This window comes from Schistocerca piceifrons, chromosome 8, assembly GCF_021461385.2.
Source record: "Schistocerca piceifrons isolate TAMUIC-IGC-003096 chromosome 8, iqSchPice1.1, whole genome shotgun sequence".
Taxonomy (NCBI): Eukaryota; Metazoa; Arthropoda; class Insecta; order Orthoptera; family Acrididae; genus Schistocerca; species Schistocerca piceifrons.
The window spans coordinates 205,998,264-206,015,002 of record NC_060145.1 but is presented as its reverse complement, the minus strand read 5'-3'; positions in this window follow the sequence as shown (position 1 = coordinate 206,015,002).

Below are 16,739 nucleotides of genomic sequence, written 5' to 3'. Positions count from 1 at the left end.
GATACTCGATCTCTCCCATTCAGTACGTATTGGCAATACTGAGAATGTTTTAAATGGCATTGATACTGCTAGTCAGTATTGACAATACGTCAATAAGCGCCCTTAGATGGTCAGTTTATTGACGGTTTGCTAATATTGTTGAACGTTTGAGGCTCCCTTCACACACACATCGAGAGAAAGTGATATATTAAATACTGAATAAATATTGCACCAGCCAGGTGGTTGCTGTATTTCTTCAAATATTTCAGTCCACAGACACGAAACTCAGCCACCATTAGTGGGGATAAATAAAGGAAAGTGACGGGTTTCTCATCGAGAGAACGTGAACTGCGAAGCGGCGGCAGCCTACACCGCCCAGAGCGGAGTGAAACTTCCGCGTGCTGTGAAGGCCGCTGGCTGACACACATGGAGAGAGGGAACAGCAGCAGCAGGCTGCGTAACGCTAGCCTTGCACTTGGACGAGTCACTGAACCTGGCCTCCGCGCCAGAGCAGCTGGACCTGATGCGACAACTTTCGCTTCTCGTCATCCGACGGTGGAGCCATCGAGTCGTGTGGACCGCTCTTCCTGACCACTGCCAACCTTGGCTTAATAGGCATGGAAACAACCGACCGGTTAAAACCAATACCGGTATTTTAGCTCTGAATAACCGGTGTTTTTCGATATGTGTTTGGTCTCAGTTACAAACTGGCATATAAAGTTGCCATAGTACCATTGTTAAAATTTTGATTTTTAAATAAAACTTTTTAAAAAAGGAGGAATGCTTGTGATTCCTGTCTAGACTTGGCCACTGTTTCTATGTTTCGATACAGTGTATCGATACGTGGAGCTGTTTCAGTGTTTCGGAACGGCTGTGGTTCACTATTTCGAAACAGTGGTGTTTCATTCCGCCCCTGTCTCGGATAACCGGAGCAGATTCGATCTCGAGGCACACACAGAAACTGTATCGTTGTTTCAGAATAAGGCCGTTTCAGTCCACCTGTGCATGGAACGGACTAATTGTATCGAAACAGTGATGTTTCATTCCGCTCTGTGTCGGACGAGATTCGGGCTCGGCACAGGTACTGAAACAGTACATACCACTTCGTGAAACACTTTCAAGAGTGTCGAAATCTTTTTGACAAGCAATAGCATGAAGCCTAAGATATCCGAAAATAAAGCTTCGTTTCTAGCTGACTGTCCTATTCCGAAATGGCGTAACATCTGCTTTATAAACACTAACCAAACAATAAAAGAACGCATACTATTCACATTCAAAATAATAAATATGTGAAAATCATTCAGTTAAATTACACTTTTTTATAACATACGCTTCTCTGTTCATGTACAGTAATCATATTAAGAAACGCAAGTAAGCCTACAACATCTCGAATAAAAAAAAGGCGTAGAGTGACAGTTATTAGACATATACATAAATTTGATGTAGGTATAATTGCAAGCAATCTGTTTGACATATCACTGATAGTGTGCCGGCACGGTAGCTCAGCGTGTTCGGTCAGAGGGTTAGCACCCCTCTGTAATAATAATAAAAAAAAAAACTGAGCCAATCGATCAACAACGAACTGCCGGCCGGTGTGGCCGTGCGGTTAAAGGCACTTCAGTCTGGAACCGCGTGACCGCTACGGTCGCAGGTTCGAATCCTGCCTCGGGCATGGATGTGTGTGATGTCCTTAGGTTAGTTAGGTTTAATTAGTTCTAAGTTCTAGGCGACTGATGACCTCAGCAGTTGAAAATGGTTCAAATGGCTCTGAGCACTATGGGACTTAACTTCTGTGGTCATCAGTCCCCTAGAACTTAGAACTACTTAAACCTAACTAACCTAAGGACAGCACACACATCCATGCCCGAGGCAGGATTCGAACCCGCGACCGTAGCAGTCCCGCGGTTCCGGACTGCGCGCCTAGAACCACTAGACCACCGCGGCGGGCTCAGCAGTTGAGTCGCATAGTGCTCAGAGCCATTCAACAACGAACTTAAACAGATGTCTTACGACGTCCGCCCCGAGCAGATGCAACGAACAAAAGCGAACAAAATGAGATTAAAAAAAAAAAAGGATAGTGTAATGGTGAACGGGAAGGTGAATTTATAACAATGGTTCGAAACACCTTGAAAGACAAAATTTTTTTCTGTTATATTTTGTTATTTATTCGAATTATTTGGCATTATTTGTGACTATAGTCACTGTGCCTATTATCCACAATGATTTCCTTTGTGTGCATGAAAATTAGCAGGATGGGTATATTACCCATACTAACGGGATGTGGGAATCCCAGTAGCATATCCGCTGTTTCTGCAGTTTGCTCCCACCTCCAGTTCCGGTCGTGGTTGTTCTTCTGTCTTAGGCTATGGCTGTCCTCAGCCAATTGAAAAGTATTCAAGTCACACGACACGAAAGCAGCGCATTTGCTGCAGGAAATACGAAACTGCCAATATGCCTAAGTGATAGTTTCATACTTTCTGTGATATGATTAGCCCTCTCGCACCTCATTTGTGTTTATATGGGCATACTTATACAGTAGACATTCAAGATGATAAAATGTGTAGGTTTGTTAGATAACGAAACACAAATTGTTTCACTGTTTCGAAACAGCGTATCGAAACATTACATTGTACTGTTTCATTTGTTTCGAAACAGTTAGACAGTAGACATTCAAGATGATAAAATGTGTAGGTTTATTAGATAACGAAACACAAATTGTTTCACTGTTTCGAAACAGCGTATCGAAACATTACATTGTACTGTTTCATTTGTTTCGAAACTGTTACGTGTTTAAGTTTGCCCATCTCTATTCCTGTCTTATATGTCAATGTTCTTCACGGGTAGGCTGCCAGATATGACCGTCTTCACTACACGATATTTCGGCGATCAATCTGGCATTGTACTGTTTCATTTGTTTCGAAACTGTTACGTGTTTCAGTTTGCCCATCTCTATTCCTGTCTTATATGTCAATGTTCTTCACGGGTAGGCTGCCAGATACGATCGTCTTCACTACTCGATATTTCGGCGATCAATCCGGCCTCCATGTTTACAATCACCCCGAACTGAAGAATATCAGAAACGGCGGCTCCTTTATACTCCACTGCGCCTGCGCGAGAAGCGGACGAGCTGCCCCCAGCGAAGCGAAGAATAGCAGCGCCGCCGGCGGTAGAAACTGGCGAAAGTGATAAATTGCAAATCAAGACGTAGAGGGTCGAAAACCAGACCGTCGTTGATTCATATCAGATAAAATAGGGTTCCATACCTTGCTTAAAGGAAAAACTTTATCTCTGTTAATGTCATCAGACAATTGTATTTCGATGGATTCCTTGAGCACACAATCCCAGTAACGAGAAGCCGGAGCAATAATTTGCGTTTCTTTAAACGACATGTTACGCCCTTCATTCAGACACTGTTCGGCGAAGGCAGGTTTTTCAGACTGGAGAAAACGTATGTGACGCTGATGTTTCACACATCGGTCATGAACAGTGCGAACAGTCTGTCCAATACAGGCCTCTCCGTAACGACGGGGAATTTTATAAACTCCAAGCTTTCTCAATCCCAAATCGTATTTAACAGATCGAAACGGGATCTAGTCTTGGACAAAGTCAAAAGAACACTTTTAATATCACATTTCCTGAGAATTCTAGAAATTTTTGAAGAAATACTCCGGCCCGCATCTCGTGGTCGTGCGGTAGCGTTCTCGCTTCCCACGCCCGGGTTCGATTCCCGGCGGGGTCAGGGATTTTCTCTGCCTCGTGATGGCTGGGTGTTGTGTGCTGTCCTTAGGTTAGTTAGGTTTAAGTAGTTCTAAGTTCTAGGGGACTTATGACCACAGCAGTTGAGTCCCATAGTAAAAAAAAAAAAAAAAAAAAAAAAAAAAAAAAAAAAAAAAAAAAAAAAAAAAAAATACTCCCAGAAAAGGGTAGAAAAGCAACTGATTTAGTAGTATCCGGCGCTGGTTCACTTGATGGTCCAAGCTGAAAAGCATGATTAATTTAATGATCAGTATATCTGTTGAGCATGAAGACAGCTTTAAGATGATCCAGTTACTGTGTCAAGTTTTCGGAATCAGAAATGGCATAAGCTCTATTCACCAACGTACATAGAACTTCCATGCGCTGATGTGATGAATCACAACCCGTAGAATGAAGATAGCGGTCCATATGTGTGATTTTATAGTATACGCCATGCCCAGAGGTACCATTTTCTTTATTGTGTACTACGATACCCAAAAATGGTAATTTGCCATCTTTTTCAATTTCTATCGAAAATTTGATGGATGGATGAAGACAGTTAAAATGATCTAAAAACCGACTAAGAGCTTCCATTCCATGTAGCCAAACAATGAAAATATCATCCATGTATCTACAAAAACATGTAGGTTGAAGAAAAGAAGTCCTGAGTGTGGTATCTCCAAAATCTTCCTTAAAAGAATGGCGACAATAGGGGAAAAAGGACTCCCTATAACCAAACCGTCGGTTTGTTCAAAAAATACGTCATTAAATGAAAAATATGTCGATGTCAACAAATGGTGACAAAGCTCAGTAGTTTTATCATCCAAAAGTTGACTAATTAACAACAGGGACTCTTCCAAAGGTACCTGGGTGAAAAGAGAAACCACATCAAAACTAACTAAAAGGTCAGATATTCCAATGCATAAAGACTTCAAACGTTGAATAAAATCAGTCGACTTGGATAAATGATGTTCACGTTTCCCAAAATAAGGGCTGAGGACGGAAGCTAGATATTTAGCTAAATTATAAGTAGGAGAGCCCAAATTACTGACAATGGGACGATGAGGAGTTCCAGGTTTATGAATCTTCGGTAAACCATAGAATCTGTGTGGTACTGCCGCCCCTGGATGAAGTTTTTTGATGGTGTCCTTTGGCAGGGAGCTCTTCTTAATAAGTGAAATGGTCCTCCACTTTATCCGGTCTGTAAGATCGCTCCGAAGTTTACGGTAAGCAAAATCAGCCAATAAACAGGACATTTTAGCCAAATAAACGTCATGAGACAAAAGAACAGTGGCACTACCTTTATCAGCAGGAAGAACTAAAAGATCCTTATCTTTCCTCGATGACTGAATGCCCTTCCTTTCACTGGAAGAAATATGACTCTGTGGTGGCGGTGCACGACGAAGATGATAAGAAACTTCCTGTCTAATTTCCTCTGCACCTGAACATGGCAACCAGATGGATCACCGAAATATCTTGTAGTGAAGACGATCATATACGGCAGCATACCCGTGATGAGCATAATCAGGAGGAATGCTTATTCATAAAATTTCCATTGATTTAAAATATTTGACTATTGTAGAAATTGGGAAAAGCGATCAGTCTTATTTTACGCTTCCTGCAGTCAGAAACCAGCAATAAGCACATTACATAAGAATTGGTAGAGCATTGCAGAGACAATAATGTACATGTTGCCCTGTGCCATGGATTATTAGACGGTACGTGTGTATGTGTAGTGTGCAATACTTGCCCTCAGTTGATTATAGATCAAGCTTGATCTATAGAACTAGCTGTCATCCTCAGACATCGGTATTCTTAGAGAATGTTACCATTCCTAGTTTGTGGAAGTATTTTTAAGAAGTGTGATATCAGTAAAGTACAACGCTCCATTTGTTTTAAAAGACTGAAAATGGAACTAGGCGTAATTAATTTGCGACACCATACAAGAAGAAAACATCCGTAATGTTCCTTGGTAGTCGACCGTGGTGGCTGAGCGGTTCTAGGCGCTACAGTCGGAACCGCGCGACCGCTACGGTCGCAGGTTCGAATCCTACCTCGGGCATGGATGTCTGTGATGTCCTTATGTTAGTTAGGTTTAAGTAGTTCTAAGTTCTAGGGGACTGATGACCGCAGAAGTTAAGTCCCATAGTGCTCAGAGCCATTTCTTATTCCTTGGTAGAGAAGGTAAATTTGATCGATATATCCATAATTTTATTGAAGCGCTGTAAACTTGGGATAGTAACTGAATCCTTAATTTTTGTGGTTTCTTCACGGAGAAAACTGATACCATCCAATATCGAGGATGTAGGGAAGTCGTCAACTTGTTAACTTCCGCTCTCGCTGTCGCCGCGCCCGTCTCCTTCACCTCCACAATATTTGCTGGAGACAACGAGACCGAATTCTGCCGCAACCTCAACCCCATATTGATCGTAAACTCTTTTTCCTCCACCTTCATTAGAATTTTTCAGTCTTTGTTCGAAATTTACATATTGATCGTAAACTCTTTCTCCTCCACCTTCATTAGAATTTTTCAGTCTTTGTTCGAAATTTACCTTTATTACTGGAAGTAGCCAATAAAAAACCGACAATCGTTTACTTGAGAAACCGATTATTTTGAGCGGTTTTAGCGTTCAAGTTGAAATGGAGACGAAAAAAAGCGGTGTAACCGAAAACCATTTGTTTTAGTGGAAACTGCCATTTGACTGTACCAGTCTGCTCTTCTCACCTTTCAAATCTCTCTTATATTGTGTTATTGCAGGCATTCGATAAATAAAACCCATGAGATATGATACTGCACAAAGACCCCTTTACATGGATGATAGATACCATCGTATTTTGGGTGTAAATGCAAATATTACACACGTCAAAAAAAGTTTTGCATCACCTCAGTTCCGTGAGTTCCGGAACCTGTACAGAAAATTGGAACTGAGATCAACATAAACAATATTTTCGCCCTTTTTATTGCTCACGAAATCCACGCACTGCATCTTGTACCACCCTACAGCGAGACGTTCAGAGGTGTACACACGTCCTCTTGCATTGATGCATGAAGATATTCGTCGTGGCATACTATCCACAAGTTCATCAAGGCACAGTTGCTCTAGATGGTCCCAATTCTCAACGGAAATTCGGCGTAGATCCCTCGGACAGCCCTTTTCAATCTATCCCAGGCATGTTCGATAGGTTTAATGTCTGGAGAACATGCTGGCCACTCTAGTAGAGCGACGTCGTTATCCTGAAGGAAGTTGTTCACAAGACGTACACGATGGGGGCGCGAACTGACGTCCATGAAGCCGAATGCTTCGCCAATATGCTGCCGATATGGTTGCACTATCGGTCGGAGGATGGCATTCACGTATCGTACAGCCGTTAAAGCGCCTTTCATAACCACCAGCGGCGTACATCGGCCCCACAAAATGCCACCCCATAACATCAGGGAACCTCCACCTTCCTGCTCTCGCTGGACAGTGTGTCAAAGTTGTTCAGCCTGACTGGGTTGCCTCTAAACACGTCTCCGACGATTGTCTGGTTGGAGGCATATGCGACACTCATCGGTGAAAAGAACGTGATGCCAATCCTGAGCGGTCCATTCGGCGTTTTGTTGGGCCCATCTGTACCGCGCTGCATGGTGTCATGGTTGCAAAGACGGACCTCATCATGGACGTTGGGGTGAAGTTGCGCATCATCCAGCCTATGGCGCACAGTTTGAGTCGTAATACGACGTCCTGTGGCTGCACGAAAAGCGTTATTCAATATGATGGCGTTGCTATCAGCGTTCTTCCGAGCCATAATCCGTAGGTAGCGGTCATCCAATGCAATAGTAGCCCTTGGGCGGCCTGAGCGAGGCATTTCATCGACAGTTCCTGTCTCTCTACATCTCCTCTATGTCCGAACAACATCGATTTGGTTCACTCCGAGACGCCTGGACACTTCCTTTGCTGAGAGCCCTTACTGGCACAAAGTAACAATGCGGAAGCGATCGAACCGCGGTATTGACCGTCTAAGCACGGTTGAACTACAGACAACACCAGCAGTGGACCTCCTTCCTGGTGGAATGACTGGAACTGATCGGCTGTCTGACTCCCTCCGTCTAAGAGACACTGCTAATGCATAGTTTTTTACATATTTGGGTGGACTTAGTAACATCTCTGAACAGTCAAAGGGAATGAGTCTGTGATGCAGTATCCACATCTCTGAACAGTGAATGGGACAGTGTCTGTGATGCAGTATCCACAGTCAACGTCTGTCTTCAAGAGTTCTGGGATCCTAGAGTGATGCAAAACATTTTTAATGTGTGTATAACAGAGAGAATGGTCACAGTGCAAGCGATTGGACGCTATGCTGTAGAATGGAGTATGTCGGTTTCATTCTTGAGGAAGAGGGAGAATTAAATTTCGTAGGAGACTGAACCCGAACATCTACCTTGACTTGCACCATCTAGGTAAAAGGAAATGCCAAAGTTGTATGGCTTTGTTGGCTGACGTATCTCGAGGGATGGGTTCAGCTGCCTAGTGGGTAGTGTGTTACCCATCCACACACTGTAGCCACTTTCTTTGTGGACATGGGAGAGATGTATCGTATGTGTATTTGTAGAGTGCAGGTGAGTGTAATGGATGTGCGTATACTGTAGTGTTATGATCGCATTGTATGATGGTAATGAGAGACGGAGATAGTGAAACCCGGTGCCGGAACATAACCTACGCCTCTCGAATGGCACCAAGGGGGTTTCCGAGCTTAACGTACCCATCCGACGGACGATCACTATCTTCAGTGCCACATACACTCATTCAGTTGAGCTCCATCGCACAGGCATGCGTTGCCTACCTCAGCCGCTATCTGTGTACACCCAAAAACACTCAGTCTTCCTCAAACGTTTCTAAACATCGAGGATATCACAGCGCTCAATTTGCGTACTACCTGTGACCTAAAGGTAGATGGACAGGCATTTGAATTTTTCATTGTGTCAGAAAGTTTCAGATATGGTTAGATACTGAGACAATAATACTTCAAAAGCAACGCAGGGTACAGAGAGTGAACAAAAATATGGAAACTCAAAAAATACAGCACATTACTAAGCCTAATACTGTGTGGGGAGCCCTGTGGCTTTCAGAGCAGCTTTCAGTCGTCTCGAGATGGATAACTACAGGTCCTGTGTGGTCTTCAAGGGAATAACGATGATGGAGGTGGACAGTAACCACGCACCCCTCTCTACAAAGTAGATCACAAAGGGTCAATAATACTGGGATCCGGTGATTGTGATTTCCAAAGGAGATGCGCCATTTCGTCCTCGTGCTCACAAAACCAGTCCTGTGTGAACAGGGGCACTGCCGTAATGGAACACAGCATCACGATTGAGGAACAAAGACTGTATCATGCAATGGACCACATCAGCAAAATGGTCACATAATTCCTGGCAGTAACGCTGCCTTGCGGAGTACCCAAGGGGCCCATGGAATATGACGATATGGCTGCCCAAATCGTCACCGAAACCACGCCCTGTTTCACTCTTGTGACATAAACTTGGCCAGAAGTTTGAAAAGTTGCGAAACAAGACTTACTTTCCTTGTTCTACAGTTCAGGTTTTATGGCTTCGGCACCGCGTTTTCCTGTGACGGGTATCTGCATGACTGATGAGTGGTTTTGGAATTCTAGCTCTCCCTGCAATCACGCCCTTACAGAGCTCCCTTCCTGTCGTTGGGGTGCTGAGAGGTTTGGCGAGTGCGACATTCAGTTCTACAGTGACGTTTGCAGCAACCGTCCCTTTACTTTTCGTCACAATCCTCTTCACTGAGTCTCCATCACGCGTTGTAGCTTAGCGGGCGATGTTTCTCCGCTTTGCCCGTATGCAGTGTAAATTTTCGATACCGTGCCTCTTGAAACACCAAACACTTCAACTCCCTTGGTTACGGAAGCATCCGACATACGAACGCCAACAATTTACCCACATTCTAATTCACATCGGTTCGACCTAATGCACTCACAATTACACACGAGTGACACAGCGTGTTGCGAAAATCCCACATGTGCCACACGTGGCCAGATACAAAGATGCAGCACTTATCTCATGCGGTGTTTCCGTACTTCTGTCCAATCCCTGTACATGTTTGTATCTCTTTTGGCGCAAAAAACACTTATGGCCGTTAAAATTTCAATAACAGGAACGGTAGCAAATAACGAAATTTTAATTATTATCTACGTATAGTATAGTTAGAAAATCATTAAACCTGTAAATGATTTGAGGTATACAGGGTGACAAATTTAGCGCACAAGACTCTAATTGGTCTGGGCACTGAGTCGTACTTGCCTTGGCCGACACCACGTATTCCTGCTGCGGGCATTTGCATCATTGATGAGCGGTTTAGGGACTCCATGCTGCCCATACTGCTTCATTTGTGGGTGAGCACCAGTCACACGACAACTCACGACCAAGTGTTATCAGTGAGTGAGAAACATGGAGAACGTGCTGATCAAGGCAAAAGACTAATATTGTATGTGGCGATGTAAGTAAGTACAGCATGGGCAATATTCTGTTATCTTCTTGGAAGACAACACCTCAGAGACCTCATAGAGAAGACACAGCCATCGGCCTTAACAACTCGGAAAGCAGTGCCTGTTATCCAGATAACAGCGACGTGAACCAATGGTGATCGGATTGTGTATCCAATGGCACCTCATAACTTTACGCCACCTGCTGGACTTGTGTGACAATAACATGTAAACGGACAAAGTTCATTCTCCTCGGAGCATCTACACATGGATATGTCCATCGTGATACTCTCAATGGAAGCCGCAACAATGGTCGCCGTGGTGACAATCCGTGGACTCCAGACCATTCACGTACATCATCCGACCAAGAGTATCCGGACTCTATAAGAGGGCACTAATATGCCACGTGTCAACCTTCGTCTTAATGAGGGCTTGAACTCTGGTGCGGACACTTTCACTGCGGTAACTGAATATATGTGGAGAAATAGCAGCCTATTCTTCCTCAAGAGTAGAAACCAGAGAATGTAGTAATATCGGACCTTGGAGTCGCAAGTGAATTCTACGTTCCAACTCAACCCTAAGGTGTTCCACAGTTCCTTAGAGAAATGTTATTGTCCACACACCGTTGCCCCACAGATGCTGCTTTACGACAGGGTGATTGTCACTCTGACGCAAACCATCATCGTCTTCGTCCGCATCTCGTGGTTTAGTGGCTAGCGTTGTTGCCTCTGGAGCACGAGTTCCTGTGTTCGATTCCCGGCCGGTTGGGGAATTTTCTCTGCCCGAGGACTGGGTATTTATGTTGTCCTCATCATTACATCAGCTTCATCATCATTCGTGGCAGCGGATAGATTGGACTGTGTCAAAATTGGGACTTTGCACGGACGCTGATGAACGCACGGTTGAGCGCTCCACAAACCATTCATCATCATTATCGTCTACTGTCCACTCTACACAATACTGTGACATGTGTTCATTTCCTTCTGCATTTAGAGATTTGAAATGCCATAAGGGACTACACCCTAACCACAAAAACCAACCCCATACTGTACCACCACCTCCTAGAGACCGATGACCTCGCTGTCTCGTCTCCTTCCACAAAACAACCCCCCCCCCCCCCCAACCACCTCCTACAGAAACGTGCAGCTCCTCATAAGGCACACATTTCTGTAGGAGGTGGTGGTACGGTATAACGATGTTGTTCTTGTCATTAGGATGTGGTCCTTTATGGTGCTTAAAAGCTTCCTACACACAGTTATTGTCCTGTTCGTAATAATTTGTAACTCACGAGTGACTTTTTACAATCTCCCTTCACATCGCTCGAAGGCCGCACAGCCAAACGAACATCATGTCCGTCCTCTCGGGCATTAGTCACGTAGGCCATTGATACATTGCATGGCGCTGAGTATGATCCTCCTGGGCACACCGAGTCTACATTCGCGTGAAAATCGTGTGATCCTGACCAATGCGAGCAGAAATATCGTAGAAAGATAAAATGCAGTCTTAATAGTCGACAATCCTACCGCTGTTGAATGTTTCTCATCCCTATTCCCGACGTTAACACGATCTTCTCATAAACAACCGACATTCAAATATGATTTCTGACTGAAGAATCCACTATGTAATATTTCCTTACGTACAGAACTTAGATATAGTTACTACTACCTACATTATGTGGTTTCGTCCAAGTCCTAGTCATTTGCACATCCAAATACGTAGCACAAGCCATGCCTATTTGCCGTTTGTTGCATGGCGCCTTCGTGGTATAGCTATGTTAATGGATAACTATGTAATTAATAGTTTGCAGTTTATTTTGATTTATTCCCTACTTAATTGTTGCAAGACATTCTGATGATGTAATTTTGAAAGCTATTTTTCCTTTTTGCAGAAATATATTCTTCTTCTTCTTCTTCTTCTTCTTCTTCTGTAGTGGTCAATCCAAGGATTGGTTTGCAACAGCTACAATGGCAGCTTGTCTCCATTCTGTGCGTCTTTCAGCTTTTCTCTTAATTTCTTCACAGGTGTTACATCCCACATCTTTCACGATTTGATCCATGTACCTCAGTCGTGGTCTTCCTCTTGGTCTTTTTCCCTCGACATTTAGAAATATATACTACCGAATAATTCAAAGCACTTGGTTATCTTCCGACAACATCTTCGTACAGACATGGATAAATCATTGCGCCTGAAACAGATAGAAATTTACCAACCAAGACTTCAGCCAAGTCCTTTATAATCAGACCACGTAGACGATAAAACTATTTTTTTTATTTCTGTGAAAGTATGTGTCTTTGCTGGTGTGGTTCCTCAAAAATCCACAAATTTTATCGTAGCAGTACTCAGGGGTCTAAAGCCATTTACATGCACAGGTTTTGTGAAGTTTGTTAAATTGGTGGAACATTAATCAATTTGCTACCATCATAGCTGCAGATGCCGTGCCTCATGTCTTTTTTAGTGGAAAGACGATGGTCCCGAAACATTTCCACTTCTCTTATATAATTACAATCTGTGTGATACTTCCTTTGTTTGTCAATACTATAGTTCCCCTGTTTGAAATGAAGGTGTTTTCGTTTGAAATGAAACATTTCTGCAGAACATAACAAATGTGCTAGTAGCCGGCACGGTAGCTCAGCGCGTTCAGTCAGAGGGTTATCTGCCCTCTGTAATAAAAAAACTGGATTATTGATCAACGACGAACTTAAACGTATGTCTTGCGACGTCCGTCCCGAGCAGATGCAACGAACAAAAACGAACAAAATGACATTAAAAAAAAAAAAAAGCTGAGTGGTCAGCGTGACGAATTGCCGTCCTACGGGCCCGGTTTCGATTCCCGGCTGTGTCGGAGATTTTCTCCGCTCAGGGACTGGGTGTTGTGTCGTCTTCATCTTCATTTCATCCCCATCCGGCGCGCAGGTCGCCCAATGTGGTGTCGAATGTAATAAGACCTGCACCAAAGTGGCCGGACCTGCCCCGTAAGGGGCCTGCCGGCCAATGATGCCAAACGTTCATTTCCATTTTACCACTTGTATACCAAGAGGTCATTCGGTAAGTGAACTATTAGTATATCTAGCTGTCTATAGGAAAAAAAGATGGAGGTTGGAGTTCTAACAGTGTGGCAGGTGGGATTTCAGGAGCGCAACAAACTGTAATCTGATGTCATTTAAGCTTACTGTAACGAAACAAATTACAGTTTTTTCGATTGCAAATCAATTCTGACGAATGGAAAGTTAATCGTTTACGATATGACCTTTAGTCGAATGTTGCGTTAGTGTCTGGCTTTCTTAATGGTCTCTTCAACGAGTTGCACTTTGCGTGTGTGTGTGTGTGTGTGTGTGTTTATGTTGGATGGGGGGAGGGGGAGTGCTCGCTTGCGTCTGTGTAGGTGTGTCTGTGTGCGTGTGTGTGTGTGTGTGTGTGTGTGGGTGTGTGTGCGCGCGCGCGCGCGCACGCGAGTGATTGTGTGTGTTTTACCGACGTGCTGATTATCGGTTTCGGCAAGTCATCACTGTTTTCGACATCACCGCCGGGGGTAGAGAAAGAACGCGAACTGGCGAGCCCACACCCGCCTGGCGGGTGGGTGGACACAGTGCCAGACGCTTTCGGCTGTGGTTCGGCCCGCCTCCACACCAGACAGACATTCAAGCAGACTGCCTGGTTTCGGGATCGGCTGCACCCTAGCGAAAGTTCCTGACATTTTGTCTCGTAATAGGTCGCCAAAACGTCTCCTGTGACCTTTGCTGCGTGGAGTTTCCGCCTCACAGCTGTAGAAAGTGTGCCGGAAGTTCCAAAAGTCCACGCACCTATCTGACAGTGCCGAGATTGGTGTATATTCAGTTCCAGAGACTGCTGTCTACGAGTGCGTGTTTTCCTAACAAAAGACGATTTTTTGTCATGTCAATCCACAATCGTGGATGGTTATACACCATATGTACCACTAAATAAACGCAATGGCCAGTGCGTCCCTATACTAAAATGTGTCCAAGATAAAAGACACGTCGCATTAGTAATAGGTACAGTCAGCCATAGAAATACATAACTTTATTCAAAACTAGAAAATACTTTTAAAAAGTACAGCATATATGGGAAGTGATCACCTTGTGCAACAGGATTAAAGAATCACTTTTTATAAATCCCATAACTGTCTCCCATTCCATACATACATTCTAAATTTGGCTCCTTTCTCATGCCGCAAAGACGTGCCCTGTGACGACACTTCAGACAGGAAGGTCTCGACAAACGTGAAAGAAAGGCCACAGCTCACAAGTTCATATGACGTGTAAGGTGGGTTAATTATGTCATGTTGGCACCGAACGTCACCAAAATTCTGCCCAACGCCACCGTGGACGGGTCACATGATGCGAAGGTCATCAAAACCCTTCTTACGCACCTTTCAACCATTCTTTTGATGCCACTGCGATTGAGGTTAGAACCGCGACACCCAGCGTTGAAAACACGCGTTTTTCTTATGAGTGGCCAAGAGAAAAATTAAAGACATAACGCCGCTCAGAACTGGCAAGGAATGGCCTCACGCAGTGGCAGAATGGCCGTTAATGGAACCACCACTTTACCTGCGGCGTAGATTCCCATACATTCCACAGTTGAAAATGACTGTTCGCAGTGTGGTGAGCAACAGGATGGCGTTCTTGACAATCTTTGACACTGCTGTCCTACCTTTCCCGAAGGACATGGGGGGCTGCATCCCTATTGAAAGTGATTGGACCCCTCTGGAGTGCAGCGCGGTCGCAGTTTTGCTCCCGCATACACCACAAGGGACCGTTCAAAACCATCATCATCGTAATCATCATTTAAGACTGATTATGCCTTTCAGCGTTCAGTCTGGAGCATAGTCCCCTTTATAAAATTCCTCCATGATCCCCTATTCAGTGCTAACATTGGTGCCTCTTCTGATGTTAAGCCTATTACTTCAAAATCATTCTTAACCGAATCCAGGTACCTTCTCCTTGGTCTGCCCCGACTCCTCCTACCCTCTACTGCTGAACCCATGAGTCTCTTGGGTAACCTTGCTTCTCCCATGCGTGTAACATGACCCCACCATCTAATCCTGTTCGCCCTGACTGCTACATCTATAGAGTTCACTCCCAGTTTTTCTTTGATTTCCTCATTGTGGACACCCTCCTGCCATTGTTCCCATCTACTAGTACCTGCAGTCATCCTAGCTACTTTCATATCCGTAACCTCAACCTTGTTGATAAGGTAACCTGAATCCACCCAGCTTTCGCCCCCATACAACAAAGTTGGTCGAAAGATTGAACGGTGCACAAATAACTGAGTCTTGGTACTGACTTCCTTCTTGCAGAAGAGAGTAGATCGTAGCTGAGCACTCACTGCATTAGCTTTGCTACACCTCGCTTCCAGTTCTTTCACTATGTTGCCATCCTGTGAGAATATGCATCCTAAGTACTTGAAACTCTCCACCTGTTCAAACTTTGTTCCTCCTATTTCGCACTCAATCCGTTTATATCTCTTTCCCACTGACATTACTTTCGTTTTGGAGATGCTAATCTTCATATCATTGTCCTTACATTTCTGATCTAGCTCTGAAATATTACTTTGAAAACTTTCAATCGAATCTGCCATCACAACTAAGTCATCCGCATGTGCAAGACTGCTTATTTTGTGTTCACACATCTTAATCTCACCCAGCCAGTCTATTGTTTTCAGCATATGATCCATATATAATATGAACAACAGTGGAGACAGGTTGCAGCCTTGTCTTACCCCTGAAACTACTCTGAACCATGAACTCAATTTACCGTCAACTCTAACTGCTGCTGACTATCCATGTAAAGACCTTTAATTGCTTGTAAAAGTTTGCCTCCTATTCCATAATCTCGTAGAACAGACAATAACTTCCTCCTAGGAACCCGGTAATATGCCTTTTCTAGATCTATAAAGCATAGATACAATTCCCTGTTCCATTCATAACACTTCTCCATTATTTGCCGTAAGCTAAAGATCTGGTCCTGACAACCTCTAAGAGGCCTAAACCCACACTGATTTTCATCCAATTGGTCCTCAACTAATACTCGCACTTTCCTTTCAACAATACCTGAGAAGATTTTACCCACAACGCTGATTAAAGAGATACCCCTGTAGTTGTTACAATCCTTTCTGCTTCCATGTTTAAAGATTGGTGTGATTACTGCTTTTGTCCAGTCTGATGGAACCTGTCCCGACTCCCAGGCCATTTCAGTTATCCTGTATAGTCATTTAAGACCTGAAATTCCACTGTATTTGATGAGTTCCGACTTAATTTCATCCACCCCAGCTGCTGTATTGTACTGCAATCTATTGACCATTTTCACCACTTCCTCAAATGTGATCCTATTTCCATCCTCATTCCTATCCCATTGTACATCGAAATCTGAAACATTACTGATTGTATTTTCACCTACATTGAGCAACTCTTCAAAATATTCCCTCCATCTGCCCAAGGAATCCACAGGATTCACAAACGGTCTTCCTGACCTGTCCAAAATACTTGTCATTTCCTTCTTACCTCCCTTTAGAAGACTGCT